The sequence below is a fragment of the Myotis lucifugus genome, unplaced genomic scaffold (genome assembly GCF_000147115.1).
Source record: "Myotis lucifugus unplaced genomic scaffold, Myoluc2.0 scaffold_105, whole genome shotgun sequence".
NCBI lineage: Eukaryota > Metazoa > Chordata > Mammalia > Chiroptera > Vespertilionidae > Myotis > Myotis lucifugus.
This window is the reverse complement of record NW_005871153.1, coordinates 1,515,088-1,539,004: the sequence shown is the minus strand read 5'-3', so window position 1 is coordinate 1,539,004 and position 23,917 is coordinate 1,515,088. Positions and strand designations below refer to the sequence as shown.

The window sequence follows — 23,917 nt, the reverse complement described above, 5'->3', positions numbered from 1 at the left end:
ATAGCCAAAACAATATAAAAGATCAAAGCTGGAGGGCTCACATTTCCTAATTTCAAAACATACTACAAAGCTACAATAATTAATACAGTATAGTGCCAGCCTAAGAACAGACGTACACACAAATACAAGAAACACAGCCCAGAAATAGACCCATACATACAGGGACAAACCGATCTTCAATAAGAGTACCAATATTTGGCCATAAAAAAAGAATAAAATCTTAGCATTTGTGGCAGCATGAATGGGCCTAGAGGGTGTTATACTAAGTGAAATAAGTCAGAGAAGACAAATACCATACATTTTCACTTATATTTGGAATCTAAAGGACAATATAAATGAACAAAACAGAAAGAGAAAACTGAGTGTTGCTACAGGGAGGGAGATTTGGGGATTGAATGAAAAAGGTAAAGGGATTAAGTACAGATTGGTAGTTATAAAATAACCATGGGGATGTAAAATACAGCATAGGAAATATAGTCAATAACATTTTTTAATATATTTATATTGATTTCAGAGGAAGGGAGAGGGAGAGGGAGAGGGAGAGAGAACATCAATGATAAGATGAGCTGCCTCCCACACGCCCCCCCACCGAGGACCGCGCCTGCAACCCTGGTATGTGCCCTGATCAGAAATTGTCCACAACCTCCTGGCTCAATCACTAAGCCACTATATACCTATTAGAACACCTAAAATAATAACTATATATGGTGCCAGGTGGGTACTGAAAATATTGGGGGAGGGGACACTTTGTATAGTATGATTGTCTAACCACTATGCTATATACCTGAAATTAATACAAAATAATATGGAGTGTAAACTGCAATTTTTTTTAAAAAGAAAAAACTTTTAAAGAGTATCAAGAATGCCCTGACCGGTTTGGCTCAGTGGATAGAGCGTCGGCCTGTGGACTGAAGGGTCCCGGGTTCGATTCCAGTCAAGGGCATGTACCTTGGTTGCGGGAACATCCCCAGTAGGGGGTGTGCAGAAGGCAGCTGATCGATGTTTCTCTCTCATCGATGTTTCTAACTCTCTATCCCTCTCCCTTCCTCTCTGTAAATAAATAAATAAATAAATAGTACCAAGAATACACAATAGGGAAAGGATAGGCTTTTCAACAAATGATGCTGAGAAAACTGGATATCCACATGCAAAATAATGAAAATGGACCCTTATCTTATACCAGCGGTTCTCAACCTGTGGGTCGCGACCCCTTTGGGGTCGAATGACCCTTTCACAGGGGTCGCCTAAGATCATCAGAAAACACATATATAATTACATATTGTTTTTGTAATTAATCACTATGCTTTAATTATGTTCAATTTGTAACAATGAAATTGGGGGTCACCACAACATGAGGAACTGTATTAAAAGGTCGTGGCCTTAGGAAGGTTGAGAACCACTGCCTTTTACCATATACAAAAATAAACTCAAAATAGATTAAAGACTGGAACATGAGGCTTAAAACTATAAAACTCCTAAAAGAAAACCTAAGGGGAAAAGACTAATGACATTGGTCTTGGCAATGATTTATTAAATATGACTCAACAATTCCACTTATAGATATATATCCAACAGAACTAAAAATAAATGTTCACATAAAAACTTGCACATGAATGTTCATACCAGCATTATTCATAAAAAATGAATAGCCAAAAAGTGGAAACAACCTACATCAGTCAACTGATGGATAAACAAAATGTAGAAGTATATCCATACAATAGAATACTATTCAGCAATAAAAAGGAGTGAACCTCTGACATGTACTACATCTACATCACACAACATTATGCTAAATGAAAGAAGCCAGATACTGTTATGATTCCACTAATATGAAATGTCCAGAGCAGGCAAATTCATAGAGACAGAAAGTAAATTAATCGTTGCCAGTGGTTAGGACAAAGAGAGAATGGAGAGTGACTGTTAACGGATACAGAGTTTCTTTTTAGGGTGATGAAAATGTTCTGAAATTGATGATGGTGATGGCTGCATAACTCTGTAAATACCCTAAAATTTTCTGAAATGGGTATGTTGTATAGCACCTAAGTTGTAGCTCAATAAAGCTATTTAAGAAAAACTACATGATGCCTAGAATTTGCTTCAAAATAATATGGAAGATCTCAATAAATAGAGAGACAGTCTGTGGCCATAAATTAAAAATCTCTATACAGTGCCCATCAGCAAATGAGTGGATTAAAAACTGTGGTACATCTACACAATGGAATACTATGCTACTGTAAAAAAGAAAAAACTCTTACCATTTGCAACAGCATGGATGGACCTGAAGAGCATTATGCTAAGCGAAATAAGCCAGTCGGAGAAAGATAAATATCACATGATCGCACTCATTTGTGGAATATAATGAATATAAACTGATGAACAAAAACAGATACAGAGACAGAGAAGCATCGATCAGACCATCAAACCTCAAAGGGAAGGCAGGGGGGTGGGAGGGGTAGAGGTAAAAGATCAACCAAAGGACTTATATGCATGCATATAAGCATAACCAATGGACACAGACAGTAGGGAGGTGAGGGTATGTGCGGGGGGGGGGGGGGGGGAGGCTGGGGAGAGGTCAATGGGGAAAAAGAGACATGTGTAATACTTTAAACAATAAAGAATTTAAATTAAAAATAAATAAATAAATAAAAGTTAAAAAAATTCTATACAATAAAGGACTCCCCAAATCAAATTTTAGGTTTATTCTATTCCTATCAAAATCCTAGCAAGATATTTTTTTGTGGACATAGACGAAATTATTCTAAAAGTTACATGAAGAAAGAAACTATAATTGCAAAAACAATCTTAACAAAGTTAGAGGAATACTTTACCTGATGGTAAAACTTACTATACACTTATAATAATCAAGATAGTATGGTACTGACAAATAAACACATAGATCAATGAACAAAATACAGAACCCCAAAATAGACCACCACAAATATGCCCAACTGATTTTTTACAATGGGCAAAAACAATTCAATGGAGGAACAATAGTCCTTTCAACAAATAGTGCTGACACAATTAAACATCCATAAGCAAAAAGAAAAAAGAAAAAAAACACCAAACACAACTTTTTCCGAAGATGGAGCCAAAAGTGAAAAAGGAAACCCCTACCCTTCCCAAAGCCTAAGCCAAAGCAAAGGCTTTGAAGGCAAAGAAAGTATCCAGACCCACACAAAGATCTGCACTACCACTGAACCACACCAGCTGGGCTGACAAAGGTCTTAAAGAACTCTCAAAACTTAACAGTAAAAAAAAAAAATTTTTATCTGATTTGAAAATGAGCAAAAGACATAAACAGCAAATAAGTACATATAAAGATGCTCAATATCATTAGTCATTAGGGAGATGCAAATTAAAACTGTAAGATATCACTATATACCAATTAGAACAGCTAAAATAATAAATAGCAATAATAACAAATGCTAACAAGGATGAAGAAAGAGTAGACCTTTCATCCACTGCTGATGAGAATGTAAAATGGTACAGCTATCCTGGAAGACAGTTTGGAAGTTTCTTACAAAACTGAACATGTCCTTGCGGTACAACCCAGGAAGTTCACTCTTTTATCTCAGAGAATTATACACAAAATCCTGTATATAAATGTTCATAACCACTTTATTCTTAATAGCAAAATACTGAATAATACCAAAAGTCCTTCGACAGGTGAATGGTTAAACAAAGTATATAATAACATACCATTATATGCTATTCTTGAAATAATAAACCTATAGAGATAGAGAATAAGTTATCAGGGGACAGGGAGAGGGTTTGGGTTGGGATGCGACTATAAAGGGGTAGCAAGAGGGGTTTTATGGTAATGGAACAGTTCTGTTATCTTTGCTGTGATAGTAGTTACATAATTTTATATATGGGAGAAAACTGCATAAAACTATACACACACAAATAAATTCAGGTTTTTAAAAATGGTAAAACTGAATAAGTTTAGTTAACAGTAATATGCCAGTATCAATTTCCTGGTTTTGATGTCTTATTAGAGCATTGTTAAGATGTAACCACTGGGGGAAAGCTGGATAAAGGATATATAGGACTATACTAATTTTGCAACTTCTTGTGAGTCCATATTGTTTCAAAATAAAGTTGAAAAGAAAATAAGAGGGGAGAAAAGAGGTGTGGGTATTGGCATACCTCAGAGATATTGCAGATTTGGCTCCAGACCACTACAATAAAGTGAGTTATAATCTTTTTGCTGGTAGAGGGTCTGGCCTTCAATTTGTTAAAAATGCAACACTGCCCAGCCGGTGTGACTCAGTGGTTAAACATCGACCTATGAACTAGGAAATCACAATTTGATTCCAGGTTAGGGCACCTCCTGCGGTTTGGGGTTCAATCCTGGGCGGGGGGTGGGGGGTGGGGGGGGTGAGCAGGGGCAGCCCATCAATGATTCTCATCATTGATCTTTCTCTCTCTCTTCCTTTCCCTTCCTCTCTGAAATCAATAAAAATGTATTTATAAAAACTGCAACATCTATGAGGCACAATAAAGTGAAGCACAATAAAACAAGGTATGCCTGTACTATGAAATGGGACTGGCCATTAACTGCTAACTCTGGAAGTTAGGTCATAGATATATGGAGATTAATAATACTACTCTATTTTTCATCTATTAAATTTTTCCATAATAAAAGGTTTAATGAAAATATAAGCCATATATCAAAATATTAGTAGTACCTTCTCCAGTTGATTTTTACTTTTGCTAATATCATTTTAAATTTTTTCTATAAAATAAATGTATTATATAAAACAATTTTTAAAGAAATCTTTGCTCATGTGGTCTTTTGTCCTCATTGTTTTACTCATATTTTTAAAAAGCAGCACCGCAGGAAAAAAAATTTAAACATAGAAAAAACCCCATTTATATTTCTTCCTGCCAATACACAGCTTTATTTGAAAATATTTCATCTAAATACACAATTTATATTTCACCCAGTTACATTTCACCTGAAAGTTCCATTATTTTTTTTCTAAAATTAGCCAAAACATTTGCTAGAATAGATTTACAATCAGCACAATAACTCACTATTATTGTGATCTTCATATTACAGATTGCATGTCTAAATTCAAGAAACCATAAGACATTTTAACAATTCCAGTTGGTTTTGCAATTGCAATGTTGCCTAAGGTATCATTCATTACTAATTTTAAATTTTGTTTTAAAATTGTATGTGCTATTTTCAATTTTTAACATTTTTTTAAAGCAGATGCTGAAAAGTTCAACACATGTGAATCTGAAAAAGTAACAATAATTCACTGAATACTGAGATTCTCACAATGTAATTATATTTTTATTTGGTTACTTTAATTTCTTTGTATATCAAACAAAATGATACAATATTGTTTTCCTCAGTAATAACTTAAGTTAATTTTAATTAAATAAGTTAAAATTATTTATTATAGAAATAACAAGAGACCTGAGCTCTGCATTATCTGTGGAACCTTGGGTAAGTCAGAATCTCTCTGAAACTCCATTTCCTTATCTACATACTGAAAGGGTTATACTTGTTAATCTTCCAACTCCAAAATCCTATGTAATGAGGCTCTAAAATATACTTAATAAGCTTTGACCCATGATCATTCTAATGACATCTTTGGAAAAACATTTATAACAGATGTGTCACTAGAATGTAACTATAATTATTATAATTACAAAATAACATAATTATATATTTATGTATATTATAACTTTACAAATAATTTTTATATATTTAAATTATTTAGTAGAATATTATTCTCAACATATTAGATCAGGGTTTCTCAACATCTACACTACTGACATTCTGCACTGGAAAGGTCTTTGTTGTGGGGGGTATATGTCCATTGTAGGATGTTTAGCATCTACCTACTATTTACCAAATAGAATCCTCCATTGCAACCAAAAATGTCTTCAGACATTGGTGGAGACCTCTGGTATTGGATTTTAAAATTTGAGGGTTCTTTGGAGATGGAAAGAAGGAAGAAGGAAGATTGTCTTTGTTTTTGCGATATAGGCAAAAAGGTATTAGAAAGGCTAGGAATGAAGAAAACAAAAAGGTTCAATTACAACTCATACCACGATACAAAGAAAAGAGGTACTTTTTTGTATAAGGCTTACTGAAACATGTTAATAAAATATTGTTGTATAGATCTAATACAGTAAGTAACAAGAACAAGACTAATAGTATATGTATAAAGCTGAGATTATCCACAGGTATACCATCCTCAATAAAGAGCATCCTCAATAAAGCCAAAGGTGTTTTTTTTACCAGAGATTATTGAAGTTAACATAATTATTCTTTTCCCTACCATTTGTAAGGAGGCTAAACATTCTCAAGTTACCTGCTGTTCTCTAACCAGTGAGAATACCCACATGAAATACACATTCACCAGTTAAATACAAAAAGCATCTATCTGTTTTAATCAAGTGTAAATGGGCTACAAATGCCATGAAAAGTAACCATGGGGAATATTCTCAAGGCCTTTATGTATTTAAAGAAAGGCCAAAGACATTCAGTGTGGAGAAACTACATTTAATTGTTACAACAGAAAATTAAATGTTCACACACCCATTTTTTGGCTCTTTAATACTCACTATAAAATCAACTCAGTCATTATTTTCCACCAAACAGACAAATACCCAGTTTCCTTAGTCTATTCTTGGATAGATCACCAGACTGGGAATAAGAGACCCAGAGTCTATTCCCAGCTGCAAAACAGACTGGTAATCTCAAACAAATTATTCACTCGGGTTAAGGTTCTATACCCGTATCATGCTGACAATACTGAAAATCTGCCCAGAAACATGCACCGAGAAACCCAGGACTTCCTCCTACACCCAAAGGACAACTGCAAACGTATTTTTAGATTTAATAAATCTAAAAATCTGAATAGCATTTTATTTATAGCAACATTTAACATACTTCAAATTTCAAACCTGTGTGGTGCCTTTACCATTGCTCTCTATTAAATTAGTAAGAAATGCTTTTTTAAAATACCATGCCCGATTTTGCAAAACTCTATATGTAAACTACACAAATCATGATTATTATGTAAAACCAAAAATAAAAGCTGTTTTTAACTCAAGCTCTCGGGAGGGGTTCTAACTCTATCTAGCTTTCAGTGTCCTGCACAAGTAGCTCTTTCCTGACTGTAAGAAGTGCCTCGCAAAGTCTGGAGAGGAAAAGCCTGCCCACAGTCTAAATCTGGAAAGGCCTTAGGGCTGCTCTGACCACTGAACACGCAGATTTGACTAGCGCAACCAGATGCGGATACTGCGTACATTTTTTTGCTCCTCATATCAAGCAAAAACTGTCTACTAGACCAAGTTCCGCATCTGACCTTACGCACACCATAAAACTGTAAACACAATGCAGTCCCACAGAAGACTGGGGGCTAGAAGAGAAACGAGGGTGTCAATAACGGTTCGGGGCCCGCTGTCAGGCAGACACTGTCAGCGCCGAGAAGCACTCACAAAGTTTGCCCTCGCGCTGCAGACAGGGGGCCTGCGGGGGCCCGAAGACCCGTGTCAGGGAGGCCCCACCGCCGCCGAGGCCGCGGGCCGGGCTGCCCCCCGCGCAGGAAAAGCCCTGACTTCTCCGCGCTCCCCGCCGCCTCCCAGCACACGGGCGCACTAACGCACGCGCTCGCACACACACGCGCGCGCACACACACGCGCGCACACACACAAAAGGAAGCCGCGCGAGCGGCGAGCGGAGGTCTGGTCCCGGCGCTCGGGAAAGCTCCTCCCCCGTCCGCACCTCGCGGCCCCGGGCCCGCTCACTTACCAGAGCGCCCCCGGAGGAGCCGCGGTGCCTGAATCTCGGCAGCCCGCCCCCACCCGTGCTCCGCTCGCCGGGCTCGCGGGCGGTGCCGGCGGCGGCGGGCCCACCGCTCCGGAGCGCCGTTGCTCCGCCAGCCGACAAGCCGAGCGCCGGGCAAAATCCCGCCCGTGCGGCTGCGGATCGGGCGTGGGCTCTAAGAGCCCAGGGAACAGAAGGGCTCCCTATCTGCCTGGTTTCTTAAGAAATAAAATCATAATGCACAATTACCTCCTTTCCTTACTGAACTACTAATCAAAAGTAGAATCCAACACAACACTCCTTACAAGAAGAAATCTCTTTCAGTAACCTCTTACCTAAGCTTTCCTCTTCATCTTACTTCTCCACACCTTCATCTACTCATTTAAGTTTGCCCTTGCCTTCCAGTTTTTAACCTAAGAACTGCATTTTCCCAAAAGAATAATCTTTTCTAAACCATCTTTCCAATTTTACTCTTTTGAAACTTCTCTGTAACAAGTTTCCTCATAAATTCCTTCCATCTCCCATTTACCTATTCAAAACCTCTCCACAACTTTTATAATTGTTATCAGCTCCTACCAAATAATTCATAAATAACTTTCTCAAACACCGCTTTTGTCCATTCTCTCATTCCCTGACACTCTCCATTTAACACCCTAATTGCCCTCAAATTTTGTGAACCTACTTCAGAGAGGCCACCACAGTCCCTGAAAAATCCATTTCCTAAGCATACCCCCAATTAATTTGATAATGATCTTTCCAAATATTCTCTACCAATTCATTTGAACCACTCATAACTCAAGACCACCATCCCATTTCCCTGAAGACTAATTATAGAACCTAATCAAATTAACACATTACCTCAATATTATATGTAACCATACATGCAAGTGTGTATGTGTTGACAAGCACACATCTACAGGACCCATACTAGCACACCTTTATCTCATCTTTTTTTATTTCTTTCATTGTCTCATTTCCAGGTACCCAACCCCTATTCTGTTAAGTCACTTATCTATGTTAAATTAATATAATTATCACTTAAATACTCTCCATTTCTACCATAATCATTCCCAACACCTTCCTTAAGATATCGTCATTAGTCTAACCCAAAGTTCACTCAAATATTCTGAATATACCCCCCTCCTCTCCAAGGCCCAGCTATGTTTGAAACTAGACCTAAAAACAATTCTAGACGAAATCAGGTTACAGCAAAGTGACATCCCGTGAGTTGGGCAAAGTGACATCCCGTGGCCCTCTTAGGCTGTCAAAGCTCTGGATCCCCACAGGCCTTTCATTATTAAATTTGGAGGGTCAGAAAGTGCACTTTGCTCAGAGGTCGAAAGAGTTAGTCAATCATGTGAGGTATATAATGCAAATACAACGGGGATGAAGCATACAGCATTGGTATCTTCATGGTTTAAAGTGTCAGTTGCCAGGACCACAGCAAGGCACTGACAGAGAATCTCAAAAACCAGAGTTTGGTAAGTAAGCACTTGCGAGTCAAATCTTTGATAGTACAAGGGAAAAGTTGACAGAAGATGAAGGCTGACATAAACGAATACTACTACAGAGCTGGACAAACAAAAGTTTGAGAGCAGAAACAAAAGCCAAAGAATATGAGATCTTGTCTCGGTCTTAAATATCATCAATGGAAGATGATGAAGGTTTCAAGCCCTTAAATATTCAAGATTTAAAAGCAAAACAAAACAAAACAAAAGCAGTGTTTCCGTTTTAGCCACATTTTGTTTTCAGAACTGCAAGACAGCTCCTTTTGAGATATTCAATAAATGATAAGTAACTAGAAATAAGAAAGCATTTCTATAAAATTATGTAACTGGGAGTCCCCCATAACCAAACAATAAATAAAATGAGAGCACAGAGTAAACCAGCCTTACAACACTAAGGAATATGAGATAAAGTCATTTAGACAAAAAAGAAAAAACTATAGAAGCTATTTTAGACCCGTTTGGGCACCTACTTCCTACCATCCACCCCATTCTTTCCACTTTTTACCTGAAACTCTTTACATATACAAATTACCACCACACAATTTTTTGCAAACAAATTTGATGTAGTTTTGAGGCACTCAACTAGAGATCAAAGATCTAAATGTCTCTATCATTTATGCTATTTCTTTTAAAGTGTTGCATGATATACTATCATTTTTATAACATCATGGGTGGCAAGGACTGTCCTTATTTTGCATGGAGAAGAAATAGGCTCCTGGCATTAGTTATTTCCTAAGTATCATTGTTTTCTCCATCTTTTCTCTGCTACAAGCCACTCACACTTCTCTTCATCTTACTCTTATTCCTGTTCAGGTCAACTCCAACCTCCTCATTCATTTCTGTATTATCCAATTAATAGCTTTATCAGCTTGTCCATGTTCTTTGTCGACAAATTACTCCATGTTTTTTGCCTTTCATACTAGTACACCTTTACCTGCCTTTCATACTAGTACACCTTTACCTCATCTTTTTTTCCCACTGTCTCATTTCTAATCTACAAATCTCTCAGTTGAGTTTATACCAGTATATTACATATGAATGGTTATGATTTTGAAGTATAATTTATTAATAAAGAAATTTAAAGAACTAGTGAATGTAATAAATCCATCTATCTCCATCCCAATGCCACTGCAATTCGGATCACTATCATCTCTTGCCTGGACTGTTGTGACTACCTCCTCATTTTATCTCAAACTTGGCTTTTCCTGGAAAACTTGCTCTTCTCACGGCTTAGATATACATTCTCCTACTCCTTCAGTTTGTTAAAGGAACAACTGCTTCCCCAGGGACACTCCCACTGTTCTCTATCACTAAAAAATCTCCTTGCAATTCACATTACTCACTGAAACCATTCCATCTACATCACCAAGCTCCACAATACCCTCCCACCTTCCTTCCCCAAAGATTTCAATTCTACTTTGTCCCAGATTCAGCCATTATTCTCAGTGACTTCAAAAACAATGCTGAAGAACTTTCTACACCAAGCATGTCAAAGGCTAACATGGGCATCCAAATAAACAAGGTTTAAGTTTATGTGGGCCGCAAAAAGCTTCAATAGAAACGTGGGTTTATTTTGATAGACATGCTGAATACAAAGGGCTGAAATAAATGAGTAATTGTTAACATAAAATAATAGAACATTTTAATAAAAATTAATATTTTTCTTAAACATTAACTTACCAGACACTGAATAAACTGCACAAATTAATAAGCATAACGCAAATAAACCTATTTTTCTTGTTCTCCAAAAGCAAAATATTTCCTGTTGCGCACACCAAACAAGTCAGTCCAAAACTAATGACGTGGCAATCAGCTGCTAAAATATTTGCTACTAGTATTAGTGGGGAGAAATGGTGCAACTGTGCGAAAGGCGCATAAGGAAAATGAATGCAACACGATTATAGTAATCAGTCATTAGTGAACATTGTAGTTCATTACTAATAATTATGTATAACAGGATACTGTAAAAATTAAGTTACGAAATTTTTATTACAACGTTCCTTACATACCGTTACATTGGCTGGGTCACAAAAATATTAGTTGTGGGTGCGGGTCGCAAGTTTCACATTCTTGTTCTACACCCTTACCTTCCTCAAATCCTAAAACCTTCATCTGTACCTCACCCACGCATATGTATACTGAAAAGAGGTCATCAATTGGAAGTACTGTACCACTAGGATTATAACTTCAGAAGACCTTTCTTTTTTTAACCACAACTACTTTTTTCTAGTTCTATGCCTGCTCTTCACTTCCTTTTAGCTGCACTTGTCTTTCTACACAATTTAAACCTGTCCATCAGCCATTTTAATACTGCCCTCTCCAGAATATCATGACCTTCCATTATATTTGCCATGTATCTCCCCAATAATAGACAATCTTCACCGTCTATTTTCTCCACACCCACCCACACACTGGTGTTAAGCACCCCCAGAGAGCTATGAAATCTTTTACAACTCTCATCTCATTGATTATTCCAACTTATTTTTGTGTGTGTTTTTGTTAATCCTCACCTGAGGGTATATTTTTTTCCATTGCTTTTTCATAGAGAGTGGAAGGGAAGGATGGGAGAGAGAGAGACAGAGAAAAACATCCATGTGAGAGAGACACGACAATTGGTTTGCCCCCCCACCCCTAGCGCACCCTGACCAGGGGTGGGGAGCAAACCCGCAATCCAGGTATGTACTCTGGACCAAGAATCAAACCCATGAACCTTTGGTGCTCAGGCCGACATTCTAACTGAGCCACACCACCCAGGACTTCAAATCTTTTTTTTTTTAATTTAAATACTTAATCCCATTAAAGACTCAATCTATTTCATGGAATTCCCTCAAACCACACCTTCTCCACCTGTAATCAAATCCTCTTCACAGCTTCTAAAATTCTGTATCTTCATCTACTTGTTACTTCTTGCCTCCAGTTTTGAAAAAAGAATTGTTCCTACTTCTTAAAATGAACTTAATACAATTCCTACAGTCAATTCTTCCATATTAACCCAATCCATTCAGTCTTTTACTCTGGCCTCTGAATTGTTCTCTTGAAGACACGCCCCCTGCCCCTCCAAAAAAAAAATTCCATGTACCAAATCCTATGACGCACCACGCCAGTCGTTATCCTCTCTTTGGCAATGACACCTGAACTACCTTTGGTTTTTGTCACTGTTCCATATGTTCTTCTCTGGTCTCTCTAGTTCAGTGATGGCGAACCTTTTGAGCTCGGCATGTCAGCATTTTGAAAAACCCTAACTTAACTCTGGTGCCGTGTCACATATAGAAATTGTTTAATATTTGCAACCATAGTAAAACAGACTTATATTTTTGATGTTTATTTTATACTAGAGGCCCGGTGCATGAAAATTCATGCACATGGGGGGGTCCCTCAGCCCAGCCTGCATCTCTCACAGTCTGGGACCCTTGGGGGATGCCCACCTGCTGGCTTAGGACTGCTCCCCGAGAACAGATGATCTAAAAGAAATAATCATATCCTTGGGTAAGGATTTTTTAAAAAGGTAATGGCTGCATGAAAATTCACTGCCAGCGGGGCTGAGGGGACTGGGGGACTCCGGCGGCGTGGCTGCTGCCCCCCACCCCACGGTGGGGCTGAGGAGACTGGGCACTGCCATCTTGTGACTGTGGGTGCCGCCATCTTTGTGAGGGTGTGGCAGTCAATTAGCATATTACCTCTTTATTATATAGGATATTTAAATGCCATTTAACAAAGAAAAATCAACCAAAAAAATGAGTTCGCGTGTCATGACACGCGTGTCATAGGTTCGCCATCACTGCTCTAGTTGCTTTTTCTGTCTAGAACAGTGATTCCCAAAGTGGGCGCTACCTCCCCCTAGGGGGCGCTGCAGTGATCCAGGGGGGCGGTGATGGCCACAGGTGCATTTGTTTTAACTTTTTTTGTATTACCTTTCTATTCTGAGTTCAATAAATAGTTTCATAATTTCAAACTTCAATGTTTCTAATTTACACCTTTCTTTACTATATTTTACGAAAAAGGTAGAAACATTAATACATATATCTTTCTGTTTAATTGCTATTAAAATTTTAAAAAAATTAATTTCCAGGGGGCGCTGAGTAATATTTTTTCTGGAAAGGGGGCGGTAGGCCAAATAAGTTTGGGAACCACTGGTCTAGAATGAGCCCAAACTGTGGATGTGGATATTTTCCCAAGTTCAGTCCTGGAGCTTTCTCTAATTCTCTCCCCCTCACAGTCTCATCTCTAACCAATTGCTGCTACATTTCCATTCTTCATATAATTCTCTTCCCAGAGCTCCCAAAATAATCGTTAAACCATCACCCTCTACTAATCTAATTTATTCCTGAGCAATTAGAATATAATGGTTTCTTTTTAACTAGATTCTTCAATTATTGCTTCAAGTAACATTTCAATTATCAGTCCAAATAATTTCATAGCCATCAGCCCCCTACCAAATCCAGAATTAGTAGCTTCAACTATCAATTCTATATACGTATTCCCAAATCTCTATTGGATCTCTTTCCTCAACTGAGTCCAGTATTTTTTTTTTAAATATATTTTATTGATTCTTTACAGAGAGGAAGGGAGAGAGATAGAGAGAGTTAGAAACATCGATGAGAGAGAAACATCGATCAGCTGCCTCCTGCACATCTCCCACTGGGGATGTGCCCGCAACCCAGGTACATGCCCTTGACCGGAATCGAACCTGGGACCTTTCAGTCCGCAGGCCGACGCTCTATCCACTGAGCCAAACCGGTTTCGGCAAGTCCAGTATTTTTAATTCTAGCTAGATTCCCATTGGATACTTCCACTGGTGTCTCACACACTGGTCAATGTGTCTTAAAACTAAAGTAGCCTTTCTTTCGCACCAAAATAGTTCTGCTAACTGATCCAATAATTTCTGTTAATGGCACCACCATTCTCATAGTCATCCATGTTAAAAGCCCTAGAATTTAACATAACTTTTCTTGTCCACTTTTTCTCCAGTTTCCCAAAAACCCATTCGTTGTTCAATTCTTTCTTTGAAGTACTTCTTATATCTATCCTTTTCCTTTTTTTTTTTAAATATATTTCTTTATTGATTTCAGAGAGGAAGGGAGAAGGAGAGAGAGATAGAAACATCAATGATGAGAGAGAATCATTGATTGGCTGCCTCCTGCACACCCCCTACTGGGGAACAAGTCCACAACCCAGGCATGTGCCCTCGGCCGGAATCGAACCTGGGACCCTTCAGTCCGCAGGCTGACGCTCTATCCACTGAGCCAAGCCGGCTAGGGCAATCCCTTTCCTTTTATTCCCACCATCACCATTCCAATTTAGACTCTCAATACTTCACACTTTTGTCATAGCCTTCTAACTCTGTCTCCTAGTCACTAGGTTTTCTCCATTGCAAAACAAAAACAGGTCACCACATTACTATTCTTGAACCCACCTTATTTCCCGAGTCAAAAATCAGCAAAGAGGGACATCTTTAATACCCTCAACAATAAAGATTTTAAAAAATAAACAAAAAACCAGCAATAGTCCCCCATTGCATACTGAGTCGTTAAAACTCCTTAGACTTCCAAAAAATAAAATTACTCAGTTGTCCAACAATTATGGAACGAGTAAATGCACTATGGTATCTATATATATAAAAGGCTAATATGCAAAGTGTCCCCTCAGGAGTTCAACCAGGAGACCGTGAATTCGATCACTCGCTATGACGTGCGCTGACCATCAGGGGGTGGTGCAGAAAGAAGGCAGGCCCTGGCCGGCAAGAAGGCCCCAATCAGCCCTGATCGCTGGCCAGGCCTAGGGACCCTACCCATGCACGAATTTCGTGCACCGGGCCTCTAGTATTCACATAATGGAATCCAATAGAGCAATGAAAAGAATGAACTACTGCTATATACACCCTAGATGAATCTCACAGACATGTTGAGCACAAGAAACCTCTACAGAGACGTATGATTCCACTTATATGAAATGCAAAAAATCACAAGGCTCCTCTGTTATCATAGAGGTAATAATAGTTACTTTTGGTTGGAGGAGATATCAACTTAAGGCTTCTAACATGTGGAAATGCTATATATATTGAACTCAGCAGTGGTTACACATCATTGTATACCTAAAAAAATTCATTAACCTATACCGTTGAGATCTGAGTACTTTAAGTTATATCTCAAAAATATTTTTATAGCCAGTTTAGTCTGAATTTTTAGATGTTTCAACTACTTTACAGTTTATTTCCCTCCATTCATCAACATGAGCCCTAAATTCCAGCTAATTTAGGCCACCAATCTCTAAACATATCCAGAACTTTGTTGTCACTCATATCACTCCCTCTTCTTAGAATGCCAACTCTCACCATCTTGCCTACTACAACCCTATTTAACCTTCAAGGTCTAAGCTACATACTAATTCCTCCACAAAACTGAACCTGCCACAGTACCTCTGTCATAGACAAGACGTGTACACATTTTTGTCCCTGGATAAACTCCTAAAGAACATGAACTGCATCATATATAAATACTAGAAGCTGGTGCACAAATTCATTCACCAGTAGGGTCCCTCGGCCTGGCCTGCGGGTTCAGGTTGAAACTGGCTCTCCGACATCCCTCAAGGGGTCCTGAATTGCGAGAGGGCGCAGGCCAGGTCGAGGGACCCCACCGGTGCACAATCGGGGCCGGGAGAGACACGGGAGGTTGGCCAGCTTGGGAGGGACCGCAGGAGGGCTCCAGGGCGTGTCCAGCCTGTCTCGCTCAGTCACGATCAGCCTGACCCCAGCAGCAAGCTAACCTACTGGTCAGAGTGTCTGCCCCCTGGTGGTCAGTGCACATAATAGCGACTCGTCAACCAGTCAACTGACCCCTGGTGGTCATAGCAAGCAGTTGAGCGGCCTTAGCATATCATTAGCATATTACGCTTTGATTGGTTGAACGGACAACCAGACGACCAAACACTTAGCATATTAGGCTTTTATTATATAGAATGTACCCTTCACACTGCCTGCCATAGAATCTTGCCCACAGTAAGCATACAAAAATATTCCCTGAATGGATAAATTCTGCAGTCCATCCAAAGCACCCTTCAATCTATCCCTACCTTCTCAAACCCACCCATCACTGTCTCCACTCACAATTTATTCCTCAGTTTACATATTTAATTATTCAGCAAATAATTGAAACTGTAACTACATACTCTAATGCACCCCACTAAACTACCCAAAAGTGCAATCCAATTTTAGCTGCTGCCTTTTGAATCTTTCCACAACTCTAAATTTCCAGTCATCTTCCCCTTTTCTCTCCAATCACATCCCACCTCATTTCTAATCCTGTTGCTTTCAAACTAATTCAAGTCCCTCTTAGTTTCTCCAGTAGCCTCCTAACTAAGCTTCTCACCTCCAATCGTACTATACCACCACACTGCCCCCAATCTATCCTGTATTGTCAGATATTGTCAGATTAAGTCATCTAATATACAGTCCTTGATTCAATTCCCAAAAAAGTTCAATATCTATACTTTATATGTTAACATACTTTAATCCTCAAACCCTGCCAGAAGGTATAATGATTATCAATTTCCTGATGAGAAAACTGAGTCTCAGAAAAGCAATCTTTCCATACTCACAGCATGGGTAAACAGAAGGGCCAATACTAAAACCCAGCTTCTGTTTGCTTACTAAGAACAACACTACATCATATCAAATACAAACTAGCTTAGCTTTCAAGGCCATCCACTTTCTACCCAACCCCCAAATAACTCTCTTTCTACCTTATATATTATGCCCTGTTCATGAACAATATGTTCCAAACTACAGGTGATCAATTGTTTAGTTAGTACTGAAATCAGTTTAATGAGTGACAGCCATCTTTTATCTTCTTAGTCAAACAGAATAGAAAACATCTAAGTACATCCAACATGGTAAGTACTGTTATTCTTATTGAACCATTTTGTTTTATACATACACACAAACATTCATACATGCATATATTTGGTGAAGGTGTAACATGTATTTCTTATTGTAGGCCATAGTAAAAAAAAAAAAATTAACTCTCACTATTCTCCATACATCCTTGGCTCCTCACCTCCAAACCTTTGATTTTGCTAATCCCTCATGTTGGAATGCTCTCTTTCCAGTAATTTCTGCCAGTCAGGATCCTATTATCCCTTCCAAGACTAGCTAAAATACCACTTCCGTGCCACTAAATGCAGTCCCAGCTTTTCCCTTACTCAAATGCTTTTTACTCTTTTACTTCAGTAATATTCAGTATTTTTCTTATAACACATTTGTGATCATAGTGTAGTTATTTGTGCAGAAGTCCAGCTCCCTATTAGAATATAAATCCCAAAGGATTTATTCCTGACTGCATCCAACAATGCTTTTGCATATAAGAAACACGCATAGTCTACGGACTACAGAAAACTCATTCAGCCCTAGCCCGTTTGCTCAGTGGATAAAGCATCGGCCCAGGGACTGAAGGTCCCAGGTTCGATTCCCATCAAGGGCACGTACCTTGGTTGCAGGTTCCCCCGCCCAGGATGGGGTGCGTGCAGGAGGCAACCAACTGATATGTCTCTCTCACATCAATGTTTCTCTCTGTCTCTCCCTCTCCCTTCCACTCTCTCTAAAAATCAATGGAAAAATATCCTTGAGTGAGGATTAACACACAGGAAAACAAAACTCATCCAATCATTTTCTGAAACCTCAGTTATAAATCTACATAATTTCTACTACATTCTGACTTCTTTATCCTTCAAATAGTCTTACTATCTTCCTCCCCAAAACAAGCATTTCAAACAATCCTCTTTCCCTTCAATCTTCTCTTGCTTTCCTCTAAACATAACCTGTTTTATGTTAATCATTTTCTTCTTTCAGAATCATACTTTCTATCAGATAACAATTCTCTTTCTCCATCTACTTATCTTTCACTTTATTACTAGTTTTCTAACATCCATAATAATAGGCCTTATAGTCTTCAAACAGATTTTTCTTTCATTTTCTCTTCAGTAGACTTTTCAATCCATGTACACACGGGTAGGCAAAAGTAGGTTAACAGTTGTGAGAATGCAAAACAGTTTATTCTTGTATTATTTATCTTATTGTTATTGTTTCATATCCTTACTTATGATTTATCTTTTAGGTAATGATGGCTGGTAATTTACTTTTGCCCACCCCTGTATATTTGTCAGCCCCAATAAATAAATTGAAATAAACAGAAAACATATAGATAATTTAGAGCTCCTAATTTATCTCAGATTCTTTCTCATTCATTCATTTATTCATGGAGCATGTGTCTACTGGACATATGCCCTCAATTCTATCTATTCTCTGTAATTCAGAAAGCAGGCTTGAAAAAAGCATTCAGGAAAATGCTAGAATAACAGAGCCACGCTGACTCAGGCTCTTCACTCACAGAAAGCAAGCAATTTGTGGGGTACAGGCTCAAAAAAAGGAAAAACTAACAGTTACGCTAGACATAGATGGAAACAGGCGCGCGCACACACACACACACACACACACACACACCAGTTGTCCCAGAGTGCTCAAAAATCTATCCAGCAAAGGTGAATTTGAAAAGGAACAAATCAGTAGGAGTAGCTAAAATGAAACAGGCAGAAAGCATTCAGACAAAAATAGATCAGGACTCTAGGTTCATTCTAGGCTGCAATAGAAATTTGGAGCAATTTAGTTCCTTTCCTGAGATCCCTAAGGAATTCTTTCAAATATCTAGCTGAAATATGGTATATTGAAATCATTTCCCCAAACCTTAGCCAGTATTTATTTCTCCATTCTCTGAACTCCTAAAGCACTTACTGTCTGTAAAACTCATCTGGGAACTTAATCATAAACTACCTTGTTCACAGTAATGAAACTATTAACAAACATACCCAAAATTTACTTACATATTAAAATCAGTGTAGTCCTCTTTAAACTATTTAACTTAGGAGGTTATTTACACATTTATTCACTGCATTCAATCATCTGATGCATTTAAGCAATATCATCTAGTGCCTAACTACATGTGTACTGTCACCATTGTTTAAAATATTTCTGACTTCCCCTTTAGGAGTGTTTTCCAAAGTCAGTTAAATAAGTCAACCAAAAAAATCACTGCCATTTCTGTGACTCAGTGAATTTAAACCAAAACTACTCTTTACTCACTCCACTTGATATCAACAGATCTTCAGCATTTCTAAAAATCTTTAAAACTGAAAAGATTTGTCACTACTAAAACTATTTAGAATAACATCATGCCTGTATTATTTGTCATTGTGACATCCTGAAGGGATTATGAACTCCTAGAAGATAGGCACCATGTTTTACTCACCTTTATAGGCTCCCTCCCCCAACAGCACACAATAAGTAGTCAATAAATAGGTAAATTGTATAGAATGTGCTAAGAGGCTCAGAAGGCAATTCAGAAAAGGTGTTCCAAAAAAGCTCTGAACACTACTCTGAAAATGACTACCAATATAAAAAATTCTCATCAAAGGTATACTTCTAATATTTGTTTTTTAAAAATCAATTTTCTGAAATCTTGCACTGTTCCTGAATTAATTCCAACTGTCTTTCCCTAAAAGAATATAAGTATTATAAATTCCTTGAGGGAAGAAATTTCATCTAACATATTTTTATTATCTTAAAAATTACTTAAATAAAATCAGACAGATTCTTAAAACAGCTAAAAATCTCTAAGCAGTAATTTAGGCCTAAGGTAAAAAAATTCAAATTAAACCAGCCCCAGACTCCAGACCAGATTTACTCAGATTAAACTAGTCTGAAATTAGACTAGAACCTTTGGTCCCATCCCTTCAATGTTTTGGCAGAATTGTTACAGTTCCATTCTAATCCATTCTGTCTTCTCCCCTTAAATCTAAAGGCTTTCCCTAGTAAGATATCCCTTCTCTCTCTCTTTCTCTCTCTCTCTCTTTCTCTTTCTCTTTCTCTCACACACACACATCACCACCACACATACATTTTGTCTGCAATACCACCATATTGCTCAGCAATTTTACACGTTTCCACTATATCACTAAAGCAGTGAATACTATTTATCAGTCATTCAACAGGTATTTTATTAAGCACTAAGAAGCAAACTGTTGTGAGAGTCCCCAGAAATTAAAGTAAATATCAGCTCTAGAGAGGTTACAATCAAGCCACCATTTCCCAAACAAAGAGAATAATTCCATAAACAAAGACAAAATTTAGCACTATATAATCTACATGTGAATACTGTTTTTATTCAGAACAAGAGAGATCTCAAGAGGTGGGGTTAAACAAGACTTCCTAAAACGGGAGTAAGATCTTTCTATTCTCCCAATCTCAGTCACGCTGACTTGGTAATGTTGCACCTCATACACAAATTCCAAAAACCAGTACTTTAAGAATCTATCCTAATATACAAGCAACATACCATTTTCCACCATATTAACAACATGTTCGTGGCTTAAGTATGCTAATTTCCTTATAACTTCCACAAATCTCAGTCTAACCATTGTAATTTAAATCTCCCTCACATCAACTATATCCAAATGTCCTCAGAATTCTTTACCTTTTCTATACTCTCCCACAACATTAGCACCCCCTCCTTCATACCCGGTCCCTCCTCCTCCTCCCTTTTTTCACATTTCCCCATCCCTCCATCCATAAAAATGAAACACATATCCACACCAGTCCTTCCTTCCTGAAAAAGTAAGAATTGCTGTAAAAGCCTGGAAAGAACAATTAAGAGTCATCTTAACCCACTCCCAGATTCTCCACACTCAAAATCCCCATGAGACTCAAAGAATACTACTTCGCAGTTGACCTGGTAACTAAGTCCAAGATGAACTATCATTGCCAAACAACTCAAGATGCTGTTTCTGCAACCTACTCTTTCTCACAGGTCCATCCATCAAACCTCCCTGTATCAACTCACCCAGTATGTCCAGTCTAATTTTAAATGCTTTCTCTTTAAGCATATTAAAGGTATAAAAACATAGAATAAAAAAGTTTAATAGTAACTATCAAAGGTTGGAAAGGAGAAGCAGGAAGGGGATTAATGCCAGTGACACAAATCCTTTCCATTCATAGTAAGAAGTCTTTTCACTACTTCATAATGTCATTTTAATCAATCAAGAAGTAATAGTACATGGGAATTATTTTTGGACCTGTGAAAAGCATGATATAAACTACCAAAATTAATGCTTACAAGTAGTAGACTGGAAAGTGGAACTGCAACTGAACAAGTGAGACAGGACTATTGCTTTTTTTTTTTTTTTTAATTCTTTATTAGTTAAGGTATTACAAATGTGTCCTTATCCCCCCCCCCATTGCTTTTCATTATAAGCTCCCTCAGTATAATTTTATTTTTAAATTATGTACATGTATAATTCCAAATACTTCAAAAAGGGGAGAAAAATAATCATGACATATTACTATATTTAAGTCCGTAAACTTACAAATTTTTTTTAAATGATAACACAGGAGGGGAAAATAAACAGACCCTCTCATACTATGATGACAGTAAAAATGTAAAATATCGAAGCATCCTACAGGAATATATTATGTACTGACAGTTTTCCAAATTTTAAAAAATAATCTAGATTTCTGTAAGAAAATTTAATAAAAGCCCCTCTCCACTATAATGCTAAATTATCATCCTCCTTTAGAGACACAGTAGTTGTTAAATGAATGATTGAATTTTTCCATGCCTCTCCCAAATTTCTTTCTATCTTCCCCATTAATCCCTCCACCCTCTACTTCCATAAAAGGATTTTTCATACTATCCTCTGCTCAGCTGAATTAATATTATAATGTAGTGTGTATACAAATCTTTCTTAACAACCAATTTTCAGGTGAATAAAGCTTTAAGAGTATGGTTCTAGCCCAGCCGGCATGTGTCAGTGGTTGAGGTCAACCTTTGAACCAGGAGGTTAGGGTTCAATTCCTGGTCAGGGCACATGCCTGGGTTGTGGGTTCGATCCCATGTGGGGTGTGCAGGAGGCACCCAATCAATCAATGATTCTCTCTCACCACTGATGTTTCTTCTCTCTCTCTCTCCCTCCCTTCTCCCTTCCTCTCTGAAATCAATAAAAATGTATTTTTTTAAAAAAAAAAGTATGGTTCTAGCCGAGAGGTCCCCTCTTAAAATCTGGTGTGGTGTGAATTCAGCAAATTCATTAGGTCTTGGTTCATTTCCTGATATAAAAATGCTAATACTCCCTCCAACCTGGATTTAGAATCATCCAGTCTCTTCAGGGTCCCCTAGACCTCAAGGCAACCAGCCCTGACCTTGCAACTTAAGACCCAAACAGATATTCTAGATCCTCCATTCTGCTGGCCCACACTCTGTAGGCTGATGCATTTTCTTCAACAACACCATGCCTTAGTAAGAGTATACATTCAGGAACTGTGAATGGTAAAAGTTCTCCCATCTGCCTCAGAGTTATGGAACCAATCCAGTCAATTACACTAATCGGAGCTACAAATGGAGCCTCCCAAGGGCCACCACGCATGGAATCCCCCCACCATTACTTATAACCTTGTGGACTGCAATCCAGGCTGAATAATATGGCACCAGTTCTCCTGGAACAGTTAAGCTGGGCCGAAAACCGCCAAGTCAAGTAATTTCCATTCCAGCATTTGCCGGAATAGTGTTCGCCCGGCCTCTGGTAAGTGATCACACTTCAAATTTGCTCAAATATAAACTCCATGACCTAGAGCGTACCTGTGGGCCAGGTGTTTGCTGAAGATCTGTTTCAGAGATTCTCACATTCGCTGGTGCGTGTCTAAAATGTCTCAGGCCCAACTACAGACTAAGGTTTAATTCTCAGTGACCCCAACCGCAGCCGGGAGCCACACTTACCAGATGTCATCTAACGAAGAGCCCAAACAGGTTCGGAACTGGGCCACCCGGGCCCATCTGGAATCACGCCTCAGTCCCTGGCCCAACATTTATTAATTCTACTATCGCTGTCTATTCTATCACGCGTCCTCTTCATATTCTCTAATTTTAGCACTCCCTCTTGCTTCAAACGCTATTCTTTCTATTCACGGAAACTCCTTCTACTCCCTCTTTCCTTTCCTTAGAAATGCTTCGGTTTTTTTCCATCACGAAATACCGACTCGAACACCACCACCACCACCACCACCACCACCACCCCACCCTCAAGACTTCTCCACAGCCATCGCCTGCATTCCTCCACCTATTCTTCGCCCCCGCCTCTCGCCCTGCACACACTGCCACTAGGTTTCCTGCAAGGATTCCCTTTTCTCCAACCCCTGCCCTTCCCTGCCCCCGAAGAGCACTCGGGCAGCCGCCGTGACTGAGGCCTGCGGTGCATAAAGCACTGCACCAGGCACGGTGCACACAGACCCCGTGTCTCCCTCGCCTTCCCGCTCCCCCGCCGAGCACCCTCCGGCCTCCCCGTGCACACACTCCACCTTCTTCCCGACCTCCGACACCCGCCTCGGGCCCCGGAGGCCGCCTCCTCGCCTCTGCCACCCCCGTCATTATCCTTCCTCAACCCCCCGACCCACCATCCGCGCCCTGCTTCCTCCCGTCCCCCAGCCCGCTCCAGCGATTCCCCCGGCCTCCGCCGGCCCCCGGGCCACCCCCGGTCTCGCCGCGGCTCGCTCCCCCCGGGGTCAGGCTATTACGCGCCT

General features: G+C 39.0%; 1 protein-coding gene across 6 annotated transcripts in view; it reads right to left on the bottom strand.

Annotated features, from left to right (window-relative positions):
* Positions 1–23,917, bottom strand: part of ZNF148 (zinc finger protein 148) — a 142,681-nt gene that overhangs the window by 118,406 nt on the left and 358 nt on the right. The window contains exon 1 of one of the 6 annotated variants that reach the window (XM_014459273.2): positions 23,118–23,382. The exons of the other annotated variants lie outside the window; for them this stretch is intronic. The gene's annotated coding sequence lies outside the window, so the exon portion shown is untranslated. Of the gene's footprint in view, positions 1–23,117; positions 23,383–23,917 lie in introns of those variants that run through there. 6 annotated transcript variants of the gene reach the window in all.